The sequence below is a fragment of the Bubalus bubalis genome, chromosome 23 (genome assembly GCF_019923935.1).
Source record: "Bubalus bubalis isolate 160015118507 breed Murrah chromosome 23, NDDB_SH_1, whole genome shotgun sequence".
Classification (NCBI taxonomy): domain Eukaryota; kingdom Metazoa; phylum Chordata; class Mammalia; order Artiodactyla; family Bovidae; genus Bubalus; species Bubalus bubalis.
The window spans coordinates 9,556,751-9,583,280 of NC_059179.1; the positions used below are offsets into that span (position 1 = coordinate 9,556,751).

A 26,530-nucleotide genomic window follows, 5' to 3' on the forward strand; every position below is an offset into this window, starting at 1 on the left:
ATTCCACCCCCAAATGGGGTCAGGGCTGGGTTCATGGGGCACGGGACCTATGTAGTTGCACAGGACATCTCATTTAGAAGGGCTTGGTTTAGTGCTCTTCTGTAGATGTCTTGAAATTCTCAATAATTTTTAAACAAAGAAGCCAGCCTTTTCATTTTTCCCTGGAATCCCACAAATTATCTAGCCAGTCCTGGCTGGGGTGGGCGTTCCACACAGGCCTTGACTCAGTTCTTCCCAATAATCCTTGGTACAGGAAGGCACCCATTCAGTTCAATCAGTCGCTCAGTCATGTCCGACTCTTTGTGACCCCATGAACCGCAACACGCCAGGCCTCCCTGTCCATCACCAGCTCCCAGAGTCCACCTAAACCCATGTCCATTGATTCGGTGATACCATCCAACCGTCTCATCCTCTGTCGTCCCCTTCTCCTCCTGCCCTCAATCTTTCCCAGCGTCAAGGTATTTTCAAATGAGTCAGCTCTTTGCATCAGGTATCCAAAGTATTGGAGTTTCAGCTTCAACATCAGTCCTTCTAATGAACACCCAGGAAGGCACCCATGGGTGTACTCAATAGGCTGATGGAGGGACTCCCCTGGTGTCCAGTGGCTAAGACTCCAAGCTCCCAATGCAGGGGTCTGAATTGAATCCCTGGTTAGGAAAGTAGACCCCACATGCTGCAACTAAAAGTTCATACGTCTCAACTAAAGATCCTGTGTGCCACAACAAAGATTGAAGATGTCCTGTGCTATAACTAAGACCCTCTGCAGATGATAGATAAATCAGTATTTTTTAAAAAATAGGCTGGCAGACATGGATAACTTGGAAGGGTGGTGGACTAACACAAACCCTAACCACTGCAACACAGGACCGACAGAGAAGTGATGGTGCGTCTCATCCTTCAGGGGCATTCTGCATGCTTTGTGGAAGGTCCAGGTGGAATCCACCTCCATTGTCCACAGCAGTGACCTTGATAACACACTCTTCAATTGGCCTGTCTTCCTTTTCTGCCCAACTCTCCTCAGACCCTCATTCCTAGTCCCTGGAATCATCTTCCAAATAAACATGTGCAACGTGCATCCTAGTCTTGTCTCAGGCTCTGCCTTGAAGAGAATCCAAGCTCAAATACCATTCAAAAAAAAATTATGGTTTCCTGTCAAGAAGTGTACATGACTGTCTGTTGGTTAAGCAACATTAACAAAGTCACGATAGCGCTTGTGGGATAATAAGGAGGAACCGCCAGATCCTGTCCCCCTGACTTGCACAAAAGAAATCTAACACTTGTTGAGTACCTACTCTGTGTCAGATACGGTGCTGTTTTTGGGTGTATTATCTTATTTCAGTTGCACAACAGCCATACGCAGTAGTGGCCCTCACCTCCATTTTACAGATAAGAATACCAAGGATCAGAGAAGTCGAGTGGTTCTCCAAGGTCAATAGGTGGAAGACTAGAAATTCAAACACAAGTTACCTGAGCAGTCTTCCCACAATGTGGCCCTACTGAAAGAAAGACACGTGCTTTATAGGCCAACTAGCTGGCAACGTGGGAAGATGGGTGCAGCCATGCTCTGAGGTTTGTGATCACTCATAAACTACAAAGCACTTCCTGAAGAACAGCTAGTGGGCAGGAATGCTAGCAAAGGAGCAGACTTTCCTCTCAGTTTCTGGTCCTTCTATAAAAGTGTTCACAGCAGTGTTTCAGGAACAGACGGTGGTGGCCAGCACATTGCTCAGGCGTTTTCATTAGACCAATAACAACCTGGCAACTGTATTTCCAAGCCTGGCTAGACAGAGCATTCTATTTTGCTTTGTCACTTCCAAGGCAGTTTTCTGCTCCTTCACAGACTCGGGGCTGTGTAGCAGACTACCTCTATACAGTGCTCTGGATAATGAGGTCAGGCGAACATTTGAAGAGACAGATCACAGACTACAGGCACACCACTGTCTTTTTCCAGGGCAAGCAGAGAAAAGAAGTCTGACGCTAGCCCAGACAGCGTCTGCGGTACCCACTGAATTGGTAAAGCTTGCCAATGCCTGGCTAGCAGTCAGGGACATGAGTGAAGAGAGAACTGTAATGTTATTATTCTCCAAGAATGTATTTTTGGTACACAGTATATAAGGTGTGACCCTCTTCCGTGGAGCAACACAGAATGGAAATTTGCTTAATACCAAATTACCACCATATGATGAAGAATTGAAATGACTTGAAATGATAATTTCAGAGAACTTTCCAATAGAGACTTTCAGATTAGTTTTTATTTTAATCATATATAAAAATTCCTTTGGTATTCTGAATATAAACTAAAATTTGATATGTCAGTACCTCTTGCTGATTTTCTTACATCCATTTCCCTGGGGCTGTTTTTTGTTTTTTTTTTTTTCCTGTCATCTGACAAGATGCCAAAGCAGTGATCTATAATTTTGTTGATTGTGCCCCACATCAATAAAAACTTTGTGCATTAATATCCAATATATGGGAGGGGGAATTAGGGGAGGGTGGGATAGAATTGGGAGAGTAGCACTGGCATACAGACACCACCATGTGTGAAATAGCTAGCTAGTGGGAAGCTGCTCTATAGCACAGGGAGCTCAGCTTGCTGCTCTCTGGTGACCTAGAGGGGTGGGATTGGGGGCTCAAGAGGGACGGGGGGTTATATGTATACACATAGCTGATTCACTTTGTTGTACAGCAGAAAAGAATACAACATCATAAAGCAATGGTACTCCAATAAAAAAAGTCCAATATGTGTATATTTACAATTTAGAAATTTTATCTTTATACTCCTGCACTACTATTTTATGTACTCTATGAAATAGGCCAGAATTACAATTTAAAGGGTAAGATAAAGATTAAACTATTTTAAAGGTATTTTTAAATTACATTTTACTTAGCACAGGCCTTCCCTTGTGGTACAGTGGATAGGAATCCACCTGCCAATGCAGGGAACGCAGTTTCAGTACCTGGTCTGGAAAGATCCCACGTGCCATGGAGAAGCTCAGCCCCTGCACCACAAGTACTGAGCTCATATGCTGCAGCTGCTGAGGCCTATGGGCAAGAGCCGTGCTCCACAGCAAGAGAAGCCGCTGCAATGAGGAGTCCACGCACTGTCCGAAGAGTAAACCCCACTCGCCACAACTAGAGAAAGCCCTTGCAAAGCAACAACGACCTGGTGCAGTCAAAAAACAAAATAAAAATAAATAAATAATTTTAAAAACTTAGTAACGGTCAAAAAAACCAAACTGTTTTTGCTAGAAAGCAGTATGATTAAATATACTTCTTTCTTTAAAAAAAAAAAAAAGCAGTTTGTCACTCTGTGATACTGCAGTTCAGAGTTTTGGATTAGTCCAGTTTATTATTAGTAGAGTATTTGTATTTTTTAAATCTTAAAAAAATTGAGATATCATTCACATATCATAAAATTCACCCTTTTAATGTATACAATTCAGTGATTTATAGCACACTCAGCAAGTCATGGAATTATCACCACTATCTAATTTTAGAATATTTTCATCAACTCAAAAAGAAACCCCATTCCCTTCTGGCCTGACCCCTGGCAACCACTAATCTATTCTCTGTCTTCATGGATTTGGCTATTATGGACATTTCTCATACGTGGATTCTTACAATATGTGGCTTCTAGTGTCTGGTTTCTTTCACTTAGCACAGTGTTTTCAAGATTCATCCATGTTGTAGCATGTATCAGTACTTCATTCTGTTTGATGACTGGATATAATATTGCAGTGTATAAATAAACCACATTATCTTTATTTGCTGATGCACATTTGTGTTGTTTCTACTCCTGGCTATTATGAATAATGCTGCTATGAACATTCATGTACAAACTTCTGTGTGGACTTCAAAAAAAATTTTTTTTGTGTGGATATTTACTTAGGTGTAGAATTGCTGGGTCATGTACTAACTTAATGTTTAACCATTTGAGGAAATGCCAGGTGGTTTTCCAAAGTGGATGCACCATTTTACAATCCCACCAGCAATGTAATGAGGGTTCCAATTTCTCTATACCTTCACCAATACTTGTTATTGTTCATCTTTTTGTTATAGCTGTCTTAATGAATGTGAGTGGCTTTGATTTACATTTCCCTAATCACTAATGATGCTAAGCATCTTTTCATGTGCATATTGGTAGTTATCTTTGGAGAAATGTCAGTTCAAATTCTTTGTTCATTTTTAAGTCGAGTTATTTATCTTTTTATTGTTGAGTAATAAGCTCTTTATATATCCTGGACACTAGACCCTTCTTGAATATATGATTTACAGTTGTTTTTAAGCTTATGGGTTACCTTTCTCGTTTCTTAATAGTGACCTTTGAAGAACAAAAGGTTTTGTTTTGATGAAGTCAATTACCTTTTATATTTCTTTGGTTGCATGTGCTTTTGGTGTCATATCTAAAAAGCCGGTGTTTCATCCAAGGACCCAAAGCTTTATACTTATGTTTTTCTCTAAGCTTTTATAGTTTTCGCCATTACATCTAGGTCTTCAAACCAGTGAGTTCATTTTTATAGATGGTGTGTGGTAGGGGTTCAACTTTATCTTCTGAATGTGGATAGCTAGTTGTCCCAGTAACTTTATTGAAAACACTGTTCTTTCCTTCACTGAATTGTTGTGGTAAGCGTGTCAAAAATCAGCTGACTGTAAATGTATTTTTTTTAACTCTCAATTCTATTCCATTGGTTTATGTGTCTCACTACCTGGTTCTTCATGTATATATCTGATGAAATAATAACTCACAAAGATTCTTAGATCAGTTGGGGGGGGGGGGAAATGCACCATTGGCTCCTTTTACTCATAATTTTTTAATTATATAATTAAAAAATATCCAAATGTTTAACTGACTACCTAGCGTGAATTTCCATCTTTCTGATGTCTATGAGTTGTTCTTACAAACAAATAGGTACAAGCTGAATTTCCCCCCTTTTTAGCACATATGTACAAAACTCTTCGTTTAGAAGATTTTAAAAGTAGGTTAGCAAATTCTTTTCTCATATTTTCAAAAGTAGCAACTATGAGAGCTTTTAATACCTTGCCCAGAGAACTCACTGAAAGTTCTTATGATTATGGTTGATTAGAAGTAAAGGATATAGATTAAAATCAGTCAAAGAGACACACTGGGCAGAGTTTGAGGGGTCCCCAGTGCAGAGCACCCATGGGCAGAGTTTGAGGGGTCCCCAGTGCAGAGCACCCATTGGCCTCTCCTTTGGAGCCAGGATACTTTACTCTCTTGGCATCGATGGGTGACAATGTACATGGAGTAATGTCAACCAGACAAGTTCATTTGAGTCTCCATGTGTAGAGATTTTTAAAAATTCTAATTTTTGAAAAAGCTTCAGATGTACAATGTATTGATTTAAGAAGTATTCAGGGACTTGCCTGGCGGTCCAGCAGTTAAGACTCTGCACTTCTACTGCAGGAGGCATGGGTTTGATCTCTGATGGGGGAACTAAGATCCTGCATGATGCACAGTGTGGCCAAAAAAAAAGTATTCAGAGTTTTTTTGGGAATCCATTATGTAGATGTGATTGACTGATAGATTGCCCCTATGGTTGAACCCAGTCTCCTGGTCGACTTATACCATGTGACTCAAAACCCCAACTCTCCAGTTTCTGTGAAACAATAGGAGTAAAGCTTAAGAGTTAATTCTTGGAATTTTCTCATTTCTGGAAACCTCTTTTCAACCAACTGAATCTGACCCAAGTTTCCCTGGCCCAGGTCCCACTCTCCCCAGTGGGTAAAAAAGTCTTGAATTCTTAACTACTCTCGGTTTGAGGGCAGACTTTCTTTTGTAGGCCTGATCAATTAGGAAACCAGGTCTTTGTAAAAACTGCCTTCTCCATGCAATTCTTTCAGCTTTCCAGCAAACCTAAAATAGCACTTTCTCCTGTGGCCCTTTTTTCTGACTCTCGATTTGAATAATTCCCTCTTCTCTGTATGCTTCATAAAAACTTTGGTGCTAGGTTAGAGTGCTTATCGAATTCTGTTTGCCTTTGTTGTTGTTTATTTGGTCTTCACTAGACTGTGCGTTCCTTGTTTACTTTAGATACAAAGGACAGGCAGGAATTTTAAAAAGGAATATAGTACAAAGTTTATCTGGATCAAGTCACTAGTATTTCTGTAAGAAGGTGGACTCCAAGATAACACAGAGAAATTATCTTTAAATATGTGTCACAATTTAAAGAAATATTTTTGCTGTTGTACACCTGCAACTAACATGATATTATAAATCTACTGTGCTTCAAATTTTAAAAAGGAGGGAAAGGAAAGGGCACCTCAAAAAAAAATCAAGAAATAAAAATAAAAAGAACAGAGATTCCATAATGACCTCTTCCTGGGGTTAATGATTGCCTTATCTTCTGTTCTCCTTGGAAGTGTTTTTCCAGTTAATGTTTCATCATCTGTGTTGCTATAATACTTGATTCCTCAAAAGTATATAAACAATAAACATCTATATGAAAAAATAAGTTTTTAAAAATAAATAAATATTTTGGAAGAGGCAGCAAGCAGATTGTCCAAGTTCTTGAGGTCAACTCATAATTTCTTCGATCTATGTCTTTAAAAACATATATCTTTGCAGCAAGAAAAGACTGTGTAGACTCACTTGAATTTGCTTTCCATTCTGTAAAAGGAGAGAATAAGTTCTATTGTTTGTTAAAATATTTTCTTTACAATAATTTCTTGTATTTTAAGGGAAATTTTTAAAGTTTTTGTTTAGGAATTTAGGAGATATGGATCAAATAGTCAATGTCTGACTACATGCTCAGTTTGCACAAATGTATCATTATTACTAATAAATTTGATGTGTAAATTTTCACAAAGACAATGGCATAGTTTTTCACTTGTATGCAGTACTCTCCAAAGGGAGATAAGTACACAGGCCACAGTATGGATGAAAAACACCCCCCAAGGAGAAAATTTGTAGTGTAAATGCCTGATACTAAAGTTTTTGAATATAATGTAAGTGCCTGACATTAAGCTTTTGGTTGCAGGGGCATCAATTTCAAAGACATAAACATATTGCCAGCTGTTTGATGAAGTTATTATAGAAAAAACTAGATAAGGAACCAAGCTGAGTACCACCTCAACATCCATGAATTCCTGACTTTAGAAAACCCTGGGTGACCTAGGTAATTGACCACGTTGGTTTCAGAGGGAGAGCAGTGAGCAGTTCTGAAGAGAGATCTTAGTTCTTTGCCCAGGAATTAATGCTGTGTAACCTGGATGAAAACTAGGAATCTCAGCCACCAAACCAGCAGGAGCTAGAGGCTAGAGGCAAGTGGCTCTGGTTCTTGTCTTTGTTTGAAAGCAAGAAAGTTTCAAGGAGGTAAAAACTGTAAAAAGAAGTACAATGTTTATTGTTAGGGACATAGTACAATGAATGGGAAATCACACAGGAAAACAGGTTGTTTACTTAAGATAGAAGCAAGACAGAAATACACACCAGAGAGAAAGGGTATGGGAATCCTCTCTAAAGAGGAGGAGTGCAGTAAGTCAGAAGGTAGACAGAGACACACACCCAGAGAGGAGTGCGGCATCCTGAATGAGGAGTGCAGTCAAGTAGTGATGTAAATTACTTTTATAGGATCATCCTCCTGGATCTTTGATTACATTTGGCCAGTTACCTTGTTTCTTTCTTCACATCGAACTGGCCCATGGACCTTCCCAAAGATGTGTGAGCAACTTTTTGCTAAGATGGATCTCACCGCAGTGGCCTATGGGTGCATGTCCACACTTATTATGGTGTGGTGCCCGCTCCCTTTTGGACCCCCAAGAAGCCTTCCTGAGCATGTGCAGACAGGGAAATCTTCCTTGACCTCAGGAGTGGGCACCTTATCTCTTTGTTTTAGCAGAGCTCAGCTTTTGCCACTAGCTTTGTCCTTGGAGCGTCTGGATTAGAACAAAGCGTGAACTTTACTCCACTTGGCAAATACCAGGTGTCCAGCCCAGAGGCCCACTATCTCCTACCTCAACTTGAGTGGCCTGCTTCTTTCTCCTTCCCACACTGTGTGTGTGTGTGTGTGTGTGTGTGTGTGTGTGTGTGTTAGTTGCTCAATCGTGTCTGACTCTTTGTGGCCCCACGGACTGTAGCCCTCCAGGCTCTGTTCAGTATTCCAGGTGAGAATATTGGAGTGGCTTGCCATTCCCACACCTTATTCTTACTCTTCTGCCTTAACTTTGCCAAAAAAGAGTGAACCCATGAAACCTTATGTACCCCACCTTTGCATGCTAATAAACAGAACCCCAGGCCCGTGCTCCCTCCCTCTCTCACTACCCAAGACCTTGTCTCACCCTCTAGCATGTCATGTACCCTCCAGGACCTCTGAGTAATAAATCTCATTCGTCAAAATTCCCTGATGGCTCTGCTGGGGTGTGGGCTGCAGTCATAATAAAAATCCAAAGAGAATTAGTCACAACATTGGCCCTGGTGGTGGGGGTGGGGAAAATGTCTGCCAATTTAGAGACTGAGTTTAACTATGTGGGTGATCAGTCAATCAATCAGTCATGTCTACATAATGGAGCCCCTGTGAAAACCCTGAACACTGAGGCTCAGATGAGCTTCTCTGGTTGGCATTACTCCATGCTCACTGTCACACATCAACACAGGACTGTAAATCCAACAAGCAGCAAAAGATACAAAATTAGGTGCTAGTCAGGGATGATCAGGGCCCTCTTCCAGACCTGGAGCCAGGCCACAAACCCCTGGGAGGCCCCCGTAAGTGCAAGTTTCAGAGCTCCTGGGGCGTCAGAGTGACACCACCGGCATGGCGCAGAGGCCAGAGAACACTGCAGAGAAGAAAGCAGATACATGGCCCGGTGAGTGGCCAGGTCCCAGACTGGAAAGGTGTCCAGTCCCTTTCCAAAGGGACTTGGACAATTTCAAGGAAGGCGCTTCAAAGGGTAGAAGCCTGAAGAGGCAGGGCTGCGGTGAAGGCCCCTCTTAAGGCAGTTACCACAACCGAGAAAATGTTTCTTTCAGAAATGCTTGCCTTTTGCACTAGTTAAGTTCTAATAGCACCAGTCCCCACCTCCCCCTTGGAATTTCTGTGACCATATGCTAATTAAATTGGAAAGCTGAGGACAGCAAAAATAGAGATTTTTTAAGACCATGCTATAAAATCCTCCTCTTCTCTAATTCTTTGAGTTGTTAACCTCTAGGCAGCTCTCAAACTTTCAGCTGTACTAGGGCCTTTCACAGCTGCAAATCCTCTTTCTCGAATCTTTAATGCCCTAAACAGATCAAATTTCCCTTGAAGATATTCCTCCTTGCCTGTGTTATTAATATTTCCATTTCCGGAAAGTGTTTTACATCTGCATTGCAAAAGAGCAGTCATGCCTCCGTCTCACTTACCATGGCAGGATAAATGTTCCTTTCCTGACAAGCAGTTTGGCTGCCTTCCAACCCCTAAGGCTCTGTGCATCAGTCCCTATGGAAATCCTTTCCCTTTCCAGACGAATTGTCGTCTCTAGTACAAAATGGGTCTTGTGCTTGCCCTCACGCATACTGCCTTCCCTCATACTCTCTAGCAGTCCAATTCTTCTAGCAAGGAGGTGGAATAAACCATTTCTGTCCTGCACACCCATCTTCCCCTACACCCCTGCTGGATGAATGTCTCCTCTGTTTCCCTACTTTCATGCCTTTGACCATGTTCTCTCCTGCTCCTGAATTCCATCTCCATCACTCTCCTTCCCTCATGTCACCTCAGAGAAAGAGGACCACCAGTTTCATCACAAGGCCAAGTTAAAGTACCGTCTTTCCAAAAGCACGAGTGTGGCCATTTGCCTTTCAGAAGAGTCTAAGAAAAACAGCACCAAGTTTCTCCCGCTGTCAGGATTTCCAGCTTTAACTAGTACACAGGCTCCAGGCCGGCAGATAGAAGTGGAAAGGGACACAGCGTTTTACCCAGCTACAAGCTGAACTCAGTGGCAGGCTATTGAAAAAAATTAAATAAAAAGGACCAAATTGCATGGAAGGATGTGGGAGAAGGCAGAAAAAAATAAATAAAACACTGCCTGCAAAGAGAAACATGTTTTTAAAATTTCTACAGGTAGGACCATCAGGACAGCCTATCGACTTTCATGGGCCCTACACATTTTGGGCCTACAGGCCTCCACCTAAACAATGCCTTTTCATGGGCATGAAAACTGTAAGAAAAATAATTAAACATTTTCTTCAATCCCAAGTTCATTTTTTTCTTTTCATTATAAAAGATATTGAAACAATTTGGCGAGCCTATAAAGTATTGTGGGTGTCTAGAAATTATGCATAATGGATAGTCAGCCCTTAGACAATATCTTATAATGTAGCATAAAAGTCATGGTTTGTTATAGTGGTTAAGAGTGGTAATCCTAGAGCCAGGCTCTCTGGGTTGGTATCCTGTTTCTGCTCTTCTCTATCTGTGTGACCTCAGGGGAGTTATTTAGTATCTGTCTTTGTGACTCAGTTTCCTCATCTGTGGAATAGGGATAATACTATTGTATAGTTTATTGGGTTATGGTTAAGGTTAAATGGACTAACATGAGCTAAGACCAAAGACTATATGTGTTAGCTGTTGTCATGATTAATTGTTGTCAATGTTAGTGTTTAATCAACATATGGCTTCCCTGGTAGCTCAGTGGTAAAGAATCTACCAGCAATCCAGGAGACTGCCTGCAATGCAGGAGATGCAGGTTCGATCCTGGGGTCAGGAAGATCCCCTGGAGAAGGAAATGGCAACCCACTCCAGTATTCTTGCCTGGAGAATCCCATGGACAGAGGAGCCTAATGGGCTACAGTCCACAGGGTCACAAGAGTAGGACACGAAATATAATCAACATATATTAAATAAAACAAATGAATACTCTTCTTATGCCAAGATATTATTTTGAGCAGCATCAAGCCACCTTAAAAGAAGGGTTTTAAATCTGGACATAGTTATTTCTATTTTTGAGAAAGAGGAAGAGAAAACAAAACCTTCTGGGAAATGAAACAAATCCTTGATAATATATGACTACATCTTGTTCTACACATTATTGAAATCCCAAACTGTTTTCAGCTGGAAGCGTTTAAGAGGCCATCTAGCCTAGCGCTTGGAACAGAGAAAAGAATCTTCTTCTATAACAGGCTCCTTGATCAGTTTCTGGAACATGGAGTTGAATCTTTCATCAAGCATCTCACTTCACTATGAATTAGATTGAGTCTGAGAATGTTCTTCCTCCCATGCTAACTAAAATATTGCCTCCTTGCAACTTTCATCCATTGTCCTTCCTCTTTGAAGCTACTTAGAACAGGTCATTCTTTTTCAGACAGCAAGCTCCCAAGTATCTTTAGATGGAATTCAAGTCTTCTTTTGTCTTTTTTTGCAGTTCAGGGTAGTATCCATTCTTTTCATCAATTCTCTAGGGCCCATGTTACCAAACTGATCTTTCTCCCCAAAGCATAATCTAATGCCGTTTTTAATTCTTGGCTCCCCATCATGAACATAGTACTATAGCTCTACTCTTCAGGAATCCTGAAGCTGTGACCTTCTTTGTTGTGAATGCTAGAAATATAGGCTACGATCACTTGAGATATTTTGGTAGTCTCATTGTACTGTTGGTTTATATTAAAGTAGTGAGCAACTAAACTCTCTAGGTTCCTTTTACGTAAAAAAAAATGATCAAACCAGGTTTTCTCCATTTTTTCCTTTCACAGATCATTTTATAAACCCTATTGGAGAGCTTTGCCTTATTATGACTACTTCACATCTTACTACTTTTAACTCAGTTTCTTAGCCTATTGAATCTTGATTTTCTTGTAGCAATCACATTAGTTTTCCCACCCATCCTTTCACCATATAAAAACTTGGTAAGCATATTTTCTGGAATCTCATCTAAATCACTCACATATATCTATTTTTTTTTTTTTTCGGCTGTACCATAAGGCAGGCATGTGGGATCTTGGTTCGAACCCGTGCATCCTGCATTACAAGCACGAGTCTTAACCACTGGACCTCCAGGGAAGTCCTTTTTCATATGCATTTTGTTTAGTGCAGAGTCAGACCACTAATCTAAGAGATTGCCTCTGGTTTGACATATTTTGGGGATATAGTTTCCCAAACAGTTTAACCCTGGACAATTCCACAGACAGAGGAGCCTGGTGGGCTACCTAGTCCATGGGGTCGAAAAGAGTGGGACATGATTGAGCAACTAACACTTTCACTTTTCACTTTCAAACAGTTTAAAATGGCCTGATTATCATCATTTAGCTCCAATGTTTTGATCTCAGCTACAATATAAACAGGGATGATTCAATGAACATTTAGCTCATCTAGGCCAGCAGTTTGCCTCAACATCAGAATCATCTTTCAGAATCTCCTTCTTTAAAATATAGATTCCCAGGCCCCACCACTCTGAGTCTGTAGGTCCTAAGTGAGTCCTGAGAGTTAGTACTTGAAAAAAAAAAACAAAACAAAAACCAATCATTTCTGTTGTTGGCTAGACCTGGGAACCAAACGCTCTTCGTAATCCTAGTGTGGCTTGCAGATCAGCAGCAGTACCTAGAAGCTGGTTGGAAAAACCTTAGACCTATTGAATCAAAATCTACAAGATCCCCAGGTGATTCTTAGGCACATTAAAGTTTGAGGAGTGCTACGTAGGTCATTCCCATAAGTTAGCTCTCTAATTACTTGAGAAGAAGGAGAAGGAGAGGAGGAAGGGGAAGGGAAAGAAGTGCTGCCTCCTCCATTTATTTTATGTTTGGACTTGGACAAATTATTTTACCTCCCTCTACTTTTGTCTGTCAAATGGGCATGGCAGTCATTCCTGTCTCACAGGGATGCTGTAAAGATTAAATGAGTTAATGTGAAACACTGAGAACAGTCCCTGCACACGGTAAGTTCTCAGTGTATCTATTTGGGGTTAAACTGGGTCCTCCTCCCTACCCCTGCAAAAAATACATATATGTATATATTGAAGTCCTGACCCTTGGAAATAGAGTCTTTGCAGATGCAATCAACCTAAGATGAAGTCGTTAGGGTGAGTCTTTCTGGTGGCTCAGATGGTAAAGAATCTGCCTGCAATTCAGGAGACCCGGGTTTGATCCCTGGGTTAGAAAGATCTGGAGAAGGAGATGTCAACCCACTCCAGTATTCTTGCCTAGAGGATTCCATGGACAGAGGAGCCTGGCAGGAGCCAGCTTCTATGGGGTCACAAAGACTCAGACATGACTGAGAAACTAACATTAACTAATTCAATATAATATGTATCTATTTGAAAAGACCCTGATGCTGGAAAAGATTGAAGGCAGGAGGAGAAGGGGACAACAGAGGATGAGATGGTTGGGATGGCATCACCAACTTGATGGACATGAGTTTGAGCAAGCTCTGAGAGTTGGTGATGAACAGGGAAGCCTGGCATGCTGCAGTCCATGGGGTCGCAAAGAATTAGACATGACTGAGCAACTGAAGTGATAACAGGAAAATGCCATGTAAAGACATAGGGAGAATGATGTGACCACAGAGGCCAAAATTGGAGTGATGCAGCCTCAAGCCAAGGAACACCAAGGTTTGACAGCTGCCACCAGAAGATGGAAAGAGAGAAGGGTTCCCTCTAGGCTCAGAGGGAAACTGGTCTTGTCACCACTTTGATTTCAGAATTCCATTGTGCAGAACTGAGACAACACTGTGAGACCCAGTTTGTGGGACTTTGTTACAACAGCTTTAGGAAACAAATACAGTATCTTAGGTGTAGTAATTATGGTTGTTACTATTATTTTTTGTTATATATTTTTAAACTTTTCATTTTGTATTGGGATATAGCTGATTACGGAGAAGGCAATGGCACCCCACTCCAGTACTCTTGCCTGGAAAATCCCATGGACGGAGGAGCCTGGTAGGCTGCAGTCCATGGGGTCGCAAAGAGTCGGACACGACTGAGTGACTTCACTTTCACTTTTTACTTTCCTGCATTGGAGAAGGAAATGGCAACCCACTCCACTGTTCTTGCCTGGAGAACCCCAGGGATGGTGGAGCCTGATGGGCTGCCATCTATGGGGTCGCACAGAGTCGGACACGACTGAAGAGACTTAGCAGCAGCAGCAGCATAGCTGATTAACAAACAATGTTGTGACAGTTTAAAGTGAAGTGCTGGCACTGGGCTGAGCACTGGGGAGACTGTGGTGAACAGTCTCTGCAGAGACTGTTACCTCTGAGATAATCTAGAGAGAAATAATCTACTTCTGCCATCAGGCAGATTATAGCCCGGAGCTATTCCAGGAGTATAGTGATAAGCAGCATGATACCCTTCTTGGGCTTTGGAGGACGACCACAGTGGGAGAACAGGGGAAAGGCACTGAGCAGTCTTGAGGGTTCAGAAGGACTTGCAGGGAAGGTGTGATCTCCTCTGGGGGAAAGCTAAGGTCAGGTAGGCAAGAAGCCTACATATACTATTCCAGGTGGAGGGACCATGTTTGAAGACATCTCTGAAATCACATCGCCATTTCTTTTAGCCTTTGGTCTTATACATCGCTTGGAGATGAGAAAATGAGTTCTTTTTACATGGCCAAGTATCCTTACTTTTTCTTCTCCACCTGGAGCATAAGTTCCCCTCTATAGTGGAAGTGCCTTTCACACTTCATTTGAACACTTTGTTGGAAAGGGGACTGTAAAATGGTGCTTGAGTGATTGTGTTATCCCCCTTTGGCCCTCCTTCTTTCTCTCTCCTGTTCCAGCATCACGCTGACATGGTCCTTCTGTCCACTTAATATTATATGTTCATGCAACCTGCATTATAGTCTCCCCAATACTTTTCTGATTAGCGATATTGGCTTGGGGGAATTTGTCCTTAATTAAATATTACATCTTGCCCCTTCTAAGTTTCTGTTGTGCATATTCTTTTAGAAACGTTCCCTTATCCAAAAGCTACCTATGTGGCCAAGCTTCTTTCTTTAGAACTATTGAGAAAATTGCTTTTATTCTCGTTGAATTCATTTGCACCTTTATTTTTAGTATTTTCATTTTTTTAGAACCTTGCATGCCTGTCGAACAGATTCTCTCTGGGGGCTTCTAGCCCATAGATTCGTATCTGTCTTCTCTATGAACTTTAAAAGTTTTTTTTTTTCCTGAAGTTGGAGACATGTCTGTTCATGCATTCAGTTAACATTATTGAGCATCCAAACTGTGTGACAGGCACACAGAGCCCTGAACAGAACGATCCACAGCCTTGTAGAGTTTACAGTCCAGTGAAGATTTGTATCCGATTGAGTCACACGTTCCCCGGGTGAGGCGGGGGGCAGGGCGCGAGTTGTTTGCTTTTCAACATTATGAACCCTACGGTGACAGAGAGTCTCTGTCAGGATCCTAACAGCCGAGAAATACAGTAATAAAGAGGTGTCCTTGAGGATGGGCTGTGAAGGGACTGTTTACACGGCTGTGAACAGGGTTTAGAAAGGATAAGGACTAGCGACGACAGGGTGCCAGTTCCCACTCCCGTGTCAAGGTTAGGGAGAGAGCTGCGGCTGAAGGTCAGCGCCAGCCAGCTGGAACAGTACATCCAGTACTAACCTGCAGCTTGGCAGGGAGGCGCAAAGGCAGTAACTTCGTGTGAAAACTTGGCCAGGCCATGGTGCTCAGTTTTTGGTAAAACAGCAGTCTTTTTTTTTCTTGACTTTTTATTTTATATTGGAGTATAGGCAGATCATGAACTCCTTATTGCCAAATTCAGATTTAAATTGAAAAGTAGGGAAAACCACTAGACCATTCAGGTATGACCTAAATCAAATCCCTTGTGATTATACAGTGGAAGTGAGAAATAGATTTAAGGGCCTAGATCTGATAGATAGAGTGCCTGATGAACTATGGAATGAGCTTTGTGACATTGTACAGGAGACAGGGATCAAGACCATCCCCATGGAAAAGAAATGCAAAAAGGCAAAATGTCTGTCTGGGGAGGCCTTACAAACAGCTGTGAAAAGAAAAGAAGTGAAAAGCAAAGGAGAAAAGGAAATTATAAGCATCTGAATGCAGAGTTCCAAAGAATAGCAAGAAGAGATAAAAAAAAGCCTTCTTCAGCGATCAATGCAAAGAAATAGAGGAAAACAACAGAATGGGAAAGACTAGAGATCTCTTCAAGAAAATTAGAGATACCAAGGGAACACTTCATGCAAAGATGGGCTCGATAAAGGGCAGAAATGGTATGGACCTAACAGAAGCAGAAGATATTAAGAAGAGATGGCAAGAATACACAGAAGAACTGTACAAAAAAGATCTTCACGACCCAGATAATCACGATGGTGTGATCACTCACCTAGAGCCAGACATCCTGGAATATGAAGTCAAGTGGGCCTTAGAAAGCATCACTACGAACAAAATTAGTGGAGGTGATGGAACTCCAGTTGAACTATTCCAAATCCTGAAAGATGATGCTGTGAGAGTGCTGCACTCAATATGCCAGCAAATTTGGAAAACTCAGCAGTGGCCACAGGACTGGAAAAGGTCAGTTTTCATTCCAACCCCAAAGAAAGGCAATGCCAAAGAATGCTCAAACTGCCATACAATTGCACTCATCTCACACGCTAGTAAAGTAATGCTCAAAATTCTCCAAGCCAGGCTTCAGCAATATGTGAACCGTGAACTTCCTGATGTTCAAGCTGGTTTTAGAAAAGGCAGAGGAACCAGAGATCAAATTGCCAACATCCGCTGGATCATGGAAAAAGCAAGAGAGTTCCAGAAAAACATCTATTTCTGCTTTATTGACTATGCCAAAGCCTTTGACTGTGTGGATCACAATAAACTGTGGAAAATTCTGAAAGAGATGGGAATACCAGACCACCTGATCTGCCTCTTGAGAAATTTGTATGCAGGTCAGGAAGCAACAGTTAGAACTGGACGTGGAACAACAGACTGGTTCCAAATAGGAAAAGGAGTACGTCAAGGCTGTATATTGTCACCCTGTTTATTTAACTTCTATGCAGAGTACATCATGAGAAACGCTGGACTGGAAGAAGCACAAGCTGGAATCAAGATTGCTGGGAGAAATATCAATAACCTCAGCTATGCAGATGACACCACCCTTATGGTAGAAAGTGAAGAGGAACTCAAAAGCCTCTTGATGAAGGTGAAAGTGGAGAGTGAAAAAGTTGGCTTAAAGCTCAACATTCAGAAAACGAAGATCATGGCATCCGGTCCCATCATTTCATGGCAAATAGAATGGGAAACAGTGGAAACAGTGTCAGATTTTATTTTTTTAGGCTCCAAAATCACTGCAGATGGTGACTGCAGCCATGATATTAAAAGACGCTTACTCCTTGGAAGGAAAGTTATGACCAACCTAGATAGCATATTCAAAAGCAGAGACATTACTTTGCCAACAAAGGTTCGTCTAGTCAAGGCTATGGTTTTTCCTGTGGTCACGTATGGATGTGAGAGTCAGACTGTGAAGAAGGCTGAGCGCCGAAGAATTGACGCTTTTGAACTGTGGTGTTGGAGAAGACTCTTGAGAGTCCCTTGGACTGCAAGGAGATCCAACCAGTCCATTCTGAAGGAGATCAGCCCTGGGATTTCTTTGGAAGGAATGATGCTAAAGCTGAAACTCCAGTACTTTGGCCACCTCATGGGAAGAGTTGACTCATTGGAAAAGACTCTGATGCTGGGAGGGATTGGGGACAGGAGGAGAAGGGGACGACAGACGATGAGATGACTGGATGGCATCACTGACACGATGGACGTTGAGTCTGGGTGAACTCTGGGAGTTGGTGATGGACAGGGAGGCCTGGCGTGCTGGGATGGGGTCGCAAAGAGTCGGACACGACTGAGCGACTGAACTGAACTGAACTGATAGGCTGCTAACAGTGTTGTGGTGGTTTCAGGTGGACAGCAAAGGGACTCAGCCATGTAAACACATGTATCCATTTTCCCACCAAACGCCCCTCCCATAGAGGCTGCCACATAACGTTGAGCAGAGTTTCCTGTGCTGTACAGTAGATCCTTGTTGGTTATCCATTTTAAGCAGTGTGTACATGTCCATCATAAACTCCCTGACTATCTCTTCCCCCCATTCTTCCTCCAGTCAACCGTTAAGTTCATTCTCTGAGTCTATGAGTCTGTTTCTGGCTAAAACAGCACTCTTGATGCTGCTATGAAGGTATTGCTTTGTTTAGATGTAATTAAAATTTAAATCTGTAGACTCTGAGTAAAGCAGATAACTCTCCATAATGTAGGTGGACCTCATCTGAGCCGCTGAAGGCTTTGAGAGGGAAAAAGACTGAGATGCCTGAAGGAAGGATTCTGCCTCCAGACTGCCCTCAGACTCAAGATTGTAACAGCTGTTCTCTAGGTCTCCTGCCTGCTGGCCTGCCCTGTAGACTTTGTACTTGTTGGCCCCCACAATTATGTGAGGCTCTCTCTCCCCATATATATATATGCATATATTTACACACATACACATAAACAGGACTTCCCAGGTGGCTCTGTGGGAAAGAATCTGCCTGGCAATGCAGGAGACACGGCTTCAATTTCTGGGTCAGGAAGATCCCCTGGAGAAGGAAATGGCAACCCACTCCAGTATTCTTGCCTGGGAAATCCCATGGAGGTCGCAAAAGAGTCAGACACGACTTAGTGATGAAATAACATACATATATACATATATAAACATACATATATGCATACATGTATACATATATGGAACTACACACACATATTAATATATATAATTACGTATTTGCACACATGGTTCTCTCTGGAGAACCTAAATAACACAGTACCTAACTGCTCCCGCTCCCTTTGGTTTCCCACCAGTGCTTGTCAAACACAGCAAGTGAGCCTGTGGATGCTGTCCGCCGAGGTTAACCTCCTGGGGCACAGAGTAGGGAGGAGAGGGTGGTTCTGGAGGAGCAAATCAAGGTTGTCAGGACAGCTACTTCCCCACAGAAAGGTTTTCAAAGTATAGATCTGGCCGTGCAGATGATGGCTTACATACCTTTCATTGAATGGAGCAAGGCTGAGGCTCCTGGCCCACATGACTGGCTGCATCTCTTACGACCTCAGCCTTTCCTTTCTCACCAGCCTTGCCTCTTGCCCCTTCACCACCTTCTGCTTTATGTTTCCATGGCAATTCCCTGAAGCACTAATAATTCCCTTGCCTGAGCAGGTTTTTCATGCTGCTCTGCCTCTCTGTACACACCACTCTTATCTGCCCAGGCTGCCCTTTGCCCCCATCCACTAGCAACGTCTTGCTTATCCTACCAAATCTAGCTCACTTGTCACATGCCTTGTGAAATCTGTGAAGTCTGTCCTGTTTGCTTGGTCCCGGAATTCCCTGGGCTGTCCTCTCTGTCAGCTCTGTGGGGTACACAGGGTTCCCTGATCACCCAGAGCTTAGTTATCTACAGAGTGCTCTGCCTTTACCTGCACTGTTTGGTGCCATAAAGACGGTGACGGCGGTGAGCCCTCTCCACGTCCAGCCTCCAGCCCACAGCATAGAAACAACAGAGGCGGTGAGCGCGAGTGCCCTGAGAAGAGGTTCTTGGGCTTCTCATTGAGATGTGGATGTGCCCCTCTTTCTGGAACAGTTTCAAATGATAACTCTGGCCTTTAAAAACCCACCCATTCTGAATATACCTGCATTTCTGCACATCTTCCATTTTGAGGCAGCCTAGGAAATGTCCTGCAGATTTCTTCGCTGGCAAGTATCTGATGTCAACCTCACTCATACCAGCTACCCACAGTGTGTAATGAAACACACTGAGCTGCATTCTTTGGCTGCTTCTGGCAGCATGAAGTGCATAAAAAGCAATTCAACAGTTGGACAAGGCTCTCTTGGTTCATCTCGACCTGAGGTCTCAGCGCCGAGTCAAACTGTTCTAAAGCCCTTTTCAAAATGGTTTCGTCAGTTGGATGCTAGAGATTCATTTCATGGAGTTCTGTGAAGGGAAGGATTGCACTTGACACAGAGATATTTCTGTGTGTTGGGAGAGTGTGAAGGGAAAACATAACATATTTATTTAGTTCAATTTTTTTAAATACAAGCCTTATTCATGTTTCCTTGAAATAAAGAATAATGTCCAATTTCAAATCAGTTTCCAGAATCACTCTAAGTATAACATGGAATTTCCCACTGCCAGTAAATGCTGAAAGGCTGTATTTCAAGCTGAAGTTCATTACAACCACCACCCCACACACCAAGAATTAACTCTCTTTGATTACTTAGGAAGACTGGATTAAGAACAGAAGGGCTAAGATAATGACATAATGAAGAAGACTAACTTAATACAATCCTGCTAGATTAGTAAACTTCGTACCATTTCACATGTTTAATATTAATACCATTCCACAAACATTTAATTATGTGCACATACTGGGCACAAAGCCGGTCGATGTGTTTCAGGGCAGAGGGGCACACGGCGCCTCACAGGCAACTGTAACTTAAACAGAAGGAAGGAGAGATTTGTGGGGAGAAGCTTGGAAAGCTTTGCAGAGGGAGTGACATTTGGGCATTGAAAAATGGCAGTGTTTCAACAAGTAGAGATAGGGGAGAATGTCGTTCTGGAAAATAGGAACAACGTGAACCAAGGCATATGGTGAGTCACGCGTGGGGACCCCTCAGGGGAAGGTGGCCATGTCTACAGCATCAGGTGCACTGGGTCAGGTTACTAGGGAAAACTAAGGCTTGAAATACAGCTTTGTAATCACATCTTAAGGGATTTGAATGCCTCTATAAAGAGACAGGAGAAGGCAATGGCAACCCACTCCAGTGTTCCTGCCTGGAGAATCCCAGGGACAGAGGAGCCGGTTGGGCTGCCGTCTATGGGGTCGCACAGGGTCGGACACGACTGAAGCAACTTAACAATAGCAGCAGCAGCAGCAGTGTAAAGACACAATAGGGAGCCATGAAAAAGTTTGGGCAAGGACATGGCATGGTTTGATTTGTGCTTGAGGTCAGTGACTCTGGGGATAGGCAGTGTAATGGATGCATTTAAAGAAGGTTAAGTTGTGGGGTTCTCTCATAGCCTAGTGGCTAGGATTCTGGGCTTTCACTGCCAGGACCCAGGTTCAATCCTTGATTGGGGAACTGAGATGCTGCAAGCCTCACAGTGTGGCCAAAAAAAATAGGATAAGTTGAAGAGCTCTCTTCATGTTTATAACGTTTCTCTTTAATACCTTACTGCTTAGACGTTATAGCATGTTATACATTAACAGGTACAAGTGGTGTATCCACGTCCCTCTTTCTCTCTCCAAAGGCAGGAATTCTGGCGCTCGGCTTTCTTTGTGGTCCAACTCTCACATCCATACATGACTACTGGAAAAGCCAAAGCTTTGAGTAGATGGACCTTTGTTGGCAAAGTTAATGTCTCTGTTTTTAATACCCTGTCTAGGTTTGCCATAGCTTTTCCTCCAAGGAGCAAGCGTCTTTTATTTTCATGGCTGCAGTCACCACCTGCAGTGATTTTGGAGCCCAAGAAAATGAAGTCTGTCACTGTTTCCATTGTTTCCCCATCTATTTGCCATGAAGTAATGAGACCAGATGCCAAGCTGAGATGGTGGGTAAGCTCCATAAAAGAGTTGTGTACAGGGCACCCCAAAAGAATCCTAGGCTTAGAGTCAGATTGAAGACCTATTCCTATGCTTTTGTTGGTCTAGCAGTTCTCTTCTGTACCTTAAGAGTAGGCATGGGACCCAGGGTAGGCTTAGCCCCAAAGCAGCCCTGGAACCAATTCAATCCTTTTCCTGCATTTTTCTGTTGGAGATATGGAAGGAAGTCTTTTCCTTCTCGGTTCAGAAGGAAAAGCACCGTATATAAACCCAGACTTGCTAGTGGCCACGTTGCTCCCAAGCAGTGATGTCTTAGAGAATGACAAAAAAATAAGGAAAGCTCCTAGCATCTTTGACTTTAAAAAACACACAACATGCAAGTTGCAAGTTAAGTCTTATTTGGGACAGAATGAGGACCGCAGCCTAGGAGACAACATTTCAGATAGCTCTGAGAAACTGCTCCGAAGAGGCACGGGGGAAAGGTCAGTATAGATGTGATTTTGGTGAAGGGGTATTACATGAACCAAGCACACGTTTTTTGTAGACTGTTTCTGCTGGTCTTGTGAATGTTTCTGCTGGTCGATCACTCAGTTGTATCTGACTCTTTGTGAGCCTGCCAGGCTCCTCTGTCCATGGGATTTTCCAGGCAAGAATGCTGGAGTATTTTGTCATTTCCTCCTCCAGGGGTTGTTCTCAATCCAAGAATCGAATCCATGTCTCTTGTGTCTCCTGCATTGGCAGGCAGATTCTTTACCACTGAGCCACCTGGGAATCCCCAGCTATTCTTAATAGAGTTTATCTAAAGCTCTTATTTAATTTACATTTTCTTTCCTTAAAAGTTTCTTCACATTGAGTTACTTCCCTTGATGACAATTTTGCAACAGATATAATAAGATCTTATTTATTAATAGCTTATATTAAACCTAGGCACAATGAAAGTATTACACTGATTATTATGTTGATGACTCTTAAGACACATCTATATTAAGTAGATCAACAAGCTTAAATATTAATACTAAGTACTAATTTAATATTGGATATTTCCCTGAGAAATTCATTTAGCTTAATATCTCTTGTATTTAGAATGGTTTGATTTTAATTTGTTCCTTTCTTTAGGCCATTTAAAGTAAAGCTCACTAACAAATCAACCTCAGCAATTCTACCCAAAGACAAAGAAAGACACATACTGAGATATACATGTATTCAAACACAATGAGAGATCTAGCTTAAAGTTTCTGCTGGTCTCATGAAGCTTCTGCTAGTCACAAGGAACAGTAGTCATCATGAAATATTTTAGTGTTTTTCTAGATATAAGGAAATACAAGAACTGAGCTCATAAAATCAGCTCCTGAGAATATCTAACTATCCGAAGACCTGTGTGGCCAATTTTTCCCTGAGCACAGAGTGCCTCATTTCTGCTGTCTACCCTGAACTCCTTCAGGAGGTGTTAAAGGTCAGCAGCTGCAGCAGCATATTATTTAATCCTTGTAGAGATAGGTGGCAAGCACCCATGTGTGTGCATGCAAAGTTGGTTCAGTTGTGTCCAACTTTTTGCAATCCCATGGACTGTAGCCTGCCAGGCTCCTCTGTCCATGGGATTTTCCAGACAAGAATACTGGAGTGGGTAGCCATGCCCTATACTGCAGGCAGATTCTTTACCATCTGAGCCACCAGGGAAGCCCAACAACAGTGAGTTGATTTGAGAGGTATTTCTTAACATCTGCTGGGCCACTGGGGAACCCCGGCAAGCATCCCTGGCAAGTGCCAATTTGTAGTTGACAGGGTCAAGTTTTTAGACTCTTCCTCAGAACTACCATGCTTCTGAAGGCTCTTTTTGTGATCCTGTGAGTTACCCCAGGGTTCAAGACTAATGGAAATTTTTATTGTAACCCTCTAGGCTTATTTCTCCAGTGTTTTTGCCTGGAGAATCCCAGGGGCAGGGGAGCCTGGTGGGCTGCCATCTATGGGGTCACACAGAGTCGGACACTTCTAAAGTGACTTAGCAGCAGGCTTATTTCACATTTTAAATGTATAGATTAAAAATGATCTGAATCTTACCTCTAAAATTTGAAAATGCTCCAACATATGGAAAACTAATGAAATTTTCAGGTAATTATGCATCTAGCCTCAGAATTGCTAATTATCATAGTGTAGATTATTTATCGCAGTTTACATTAAATAGCTTATTGTAGAACATATTAAGTCTTTGCTTCCTTTGGAATGTGGTTTTAATGATATTCTGTGTGAAATATTTCTGTTTCCTATAACTTTGTTTCAATTCTGCTCATTTCATTTTATTACAAATAATATGTTTCTTCTGCTCATGCTCCATCTGACATCACAATAACTTATACCCTTTTATTTAATTAGGTTGTCAGTGAAATTGCTACTGATGATTTCTATAGAGTTGTTCTTTTCTGCAAAAATAATGAGACTGTAGGAGAGTTTTAAGAAGTAACATATATCCTTTATCTTCCAGGAGTACTGAACACAGAGCTCTTGCTTCTGTGTAATACCCAAATTTTGTTCTTTCAGTACAGAGTCTACCTTAATGGCTAATGAAATTCTAACATCTAGTCATCCTGACCAGAAAAAAAAATCTGGCAAACCAGGAAATCATATCCATTTAATCTGTAGCCATGATCTCTAATGTTAACATAGGACTGATCTTGGATAAACTCAATTCTGAGAAATATATGTTCAATATCCCTTTTCACAGCTACCTTGAGGCTCAGATGTTAAAGAATCCTCCTGTAGTGCCGGAGACCCAGATTCGATCCCTGGGTCAGGAAGATTCCCTGGAAAAGGAAATGGGAATGGCAACCCAATCCAGTATTCCTGCCTGGAGAATTCCATGGACAGAGGAGCCTGGCAGGCTATAGTCCAGGGGGTTGCAAAGAGTCAGAGATTACTGAGCAACTAACACACACACACACACACACACACACTGAGCGACTCACACACATACATATCCCTTTTCAGCACTGAGCTCTGACTTCGTGGTCTAGAACAGTCAGGGTGGTGACGTGAGGGAAAGTCAAGGACTAGTTCTCCCACCTTTGCCACCAAAATGAGATCAGTGGTGGAATATGGGGCTGAAGTATAACTTCAACAAAGGAATCCTGTTTCCACAGACAAAGGCATGGAGGATGCTTTAGGATTTTCAGAAATAACCCTCAGGTTTGTTTTCCACTCTGGAGAAGGCAATGACAACGCACTCCAGTGCTCTTGCCTGGAAAATCCCATGGACGGAGGAGCCTGGTGGGCTGCAGTCCATGGGGTCACTAAGGGTCGGACACAACTGAGCGACTTCACTTTCACTTTTCACTTTCATGCATTGGAGAAGGAAATGGCAACCCACTCCAGTATTCTTGCCTGGAGAATCCCAGGGATGGGGGAGCCTGGTGGGCTGCCGTCTATGGGGTCACATAGAGTCGGACACTACTCAAGTGAGTTAGCAGCAGCAGCAAAAACTAATCTCAGATAGTTTTTAGTTTGCTAATTATTCTATGCCACGTTTTATTTATTATCCAGTTGTTTGGAACTTTGAATGGTTTTGAATAGCTACAATGTCACATATTATGTCAAGGTCCCCAGGTTAGGCTTCCTCTCACCACTGCCCGGAAAGAAAATTTTAACCAACAGAAACCTGAAATTTGATACATATGGAATTTTCAAACTGAAGAAAATATTTTTATGCAAAGCATAAATTAAAAAAAAAAAACAAACACCTGAACTCAAAAATAACTTTTTTTCTTAATTTGAAAGCTGAGGTTTGAGAAAAAGAGGATTAACTAGAGAACACAAAGCAGCTGGTGAGCTGCAACAAGTCTTAAGGGCTTTTTGTGCATTTTGAAAGATTTCAAATTTGGTGGCTCGTTATTCTAATTCCATGGCTTTCCTTTTTTTTTTAACTGAAAAGTATATCACCAAACTACAGTAAGACACCACTTTGTATTGAGATGTCTACAACAAAACCAACAATAACAAGTGTCAGCAAGGAGACGGACAACTGGAACCCTCCCTCATGGTTGCTGCGACTGTAAAAGGGTGCAGCCACTTTGGGAAACAGTCTGGCATTTCCTCAGCTGGTTACTGGAGGAGATAGAAGATGGTACGGAAAAATCTAATGAGCTTTTTAGGTAACCCAATATATGTTTACTGAATCACTTTGCTGTACAGCAGTAATTCACACAACATTGTAAATCAACTATACTCCAGTTAAAAAAAAGAAAAAAGTAATAATAAAAAGTGTATCACTAGCAGTATTCCTTGCTATCACTCTCTTGACTGAGAGTCATATATTATTTTGTTATTTGAAGACTAAAATGAAAATTAGAGGTAAAAAGAGACAAAAAAGAGGAATGATTAATCAAAGCATATGTGCATGTGTCCTGTTGTAATGACAAAGCGATGTTATGAACGGGAATCAATTGTCCTAAGAGCAGTGTCGGAGAAGGCAATGGCACCCCACCCCAGTACTCTTGCCTGGAAACTCCCATGGACGGAGGAGCCTGGTGGGCTGCAGTCCATGGGGTCGTGAAGAGTCGGACACGACTTCACTTTCACTTTCACTTTTCACTTTCATGCATTGGAGAAGGAAACGGCGACCCACTCCAGTGTTCTTGCCTGGAGAATCCCAGGGACAGGGGAGCCTGGCGGGCTGCCGTCTATGGGGTCACAGAGAGTCGGACACGATTGAAGTGACTTAGTAGCAGCAAGAGCAGTGTAGGGGCATAAGGATGGCCCTGAGCTCTGCCCAGGCTCACCCTCACAACAGAATGAAGGACCATGTGGAAGCTTAGGTCCAAAGTGTCTGCACACCTAGAACCAGGCAACTGCTCCTGATTTGGGAAAGACAAAAATTTAAGTGTGAGAAAGAAAATAATTCAGTATTGGCAGCAGAAGTGAAAAGACAAGCCAAGGAAAACTATCAAGCAGTTGCCACTAAGCAATGGAATTCACGAGGAAGTAGAGGTTTAAGGTAAAGAAGCACAGACACTATAGAAGCACAGACGAGGGAAAACTGTCGCAAGAGT

General features: G+C 42.2%; 2 long non-coding RNA genes across 2 annotated transcripts in view; one reads left to right on the forward strand and one right to left on the reverse strand.

The window, feature by feature from the left end:
* Positions 1-19,149, reverse strand: part of LOC112581638 — a 39,569-nt gene extending 20,420 nt beyond the window's left edge. Inside the window, exon 1 of the long non-coding RNA XR_006548095.2 lies at positions 18,940-19,149. This is a non-coding gene — a long non-coding RNA (uncharacterized LOC112581638). The remainder of the gene's footprint in view (positions 1-18,939) is intronic.
* Positions 19,150-21,434: 2,285 nt separating this feature from the next.
* LOC123331365 lies at positions 21,435-25,781 on the forward strand. Its single transcript, XR_006547953.2, has 2 exons — positions 21,435-21,499; positions 25,414-25,781. It is a non-coding gene; the product is annotated as an uncharacterized LOC123331365 (long non-coding RNA).
* The last annotated feature ends 749 nt before the right edge of the window (positions 25,782-26,530 follow it).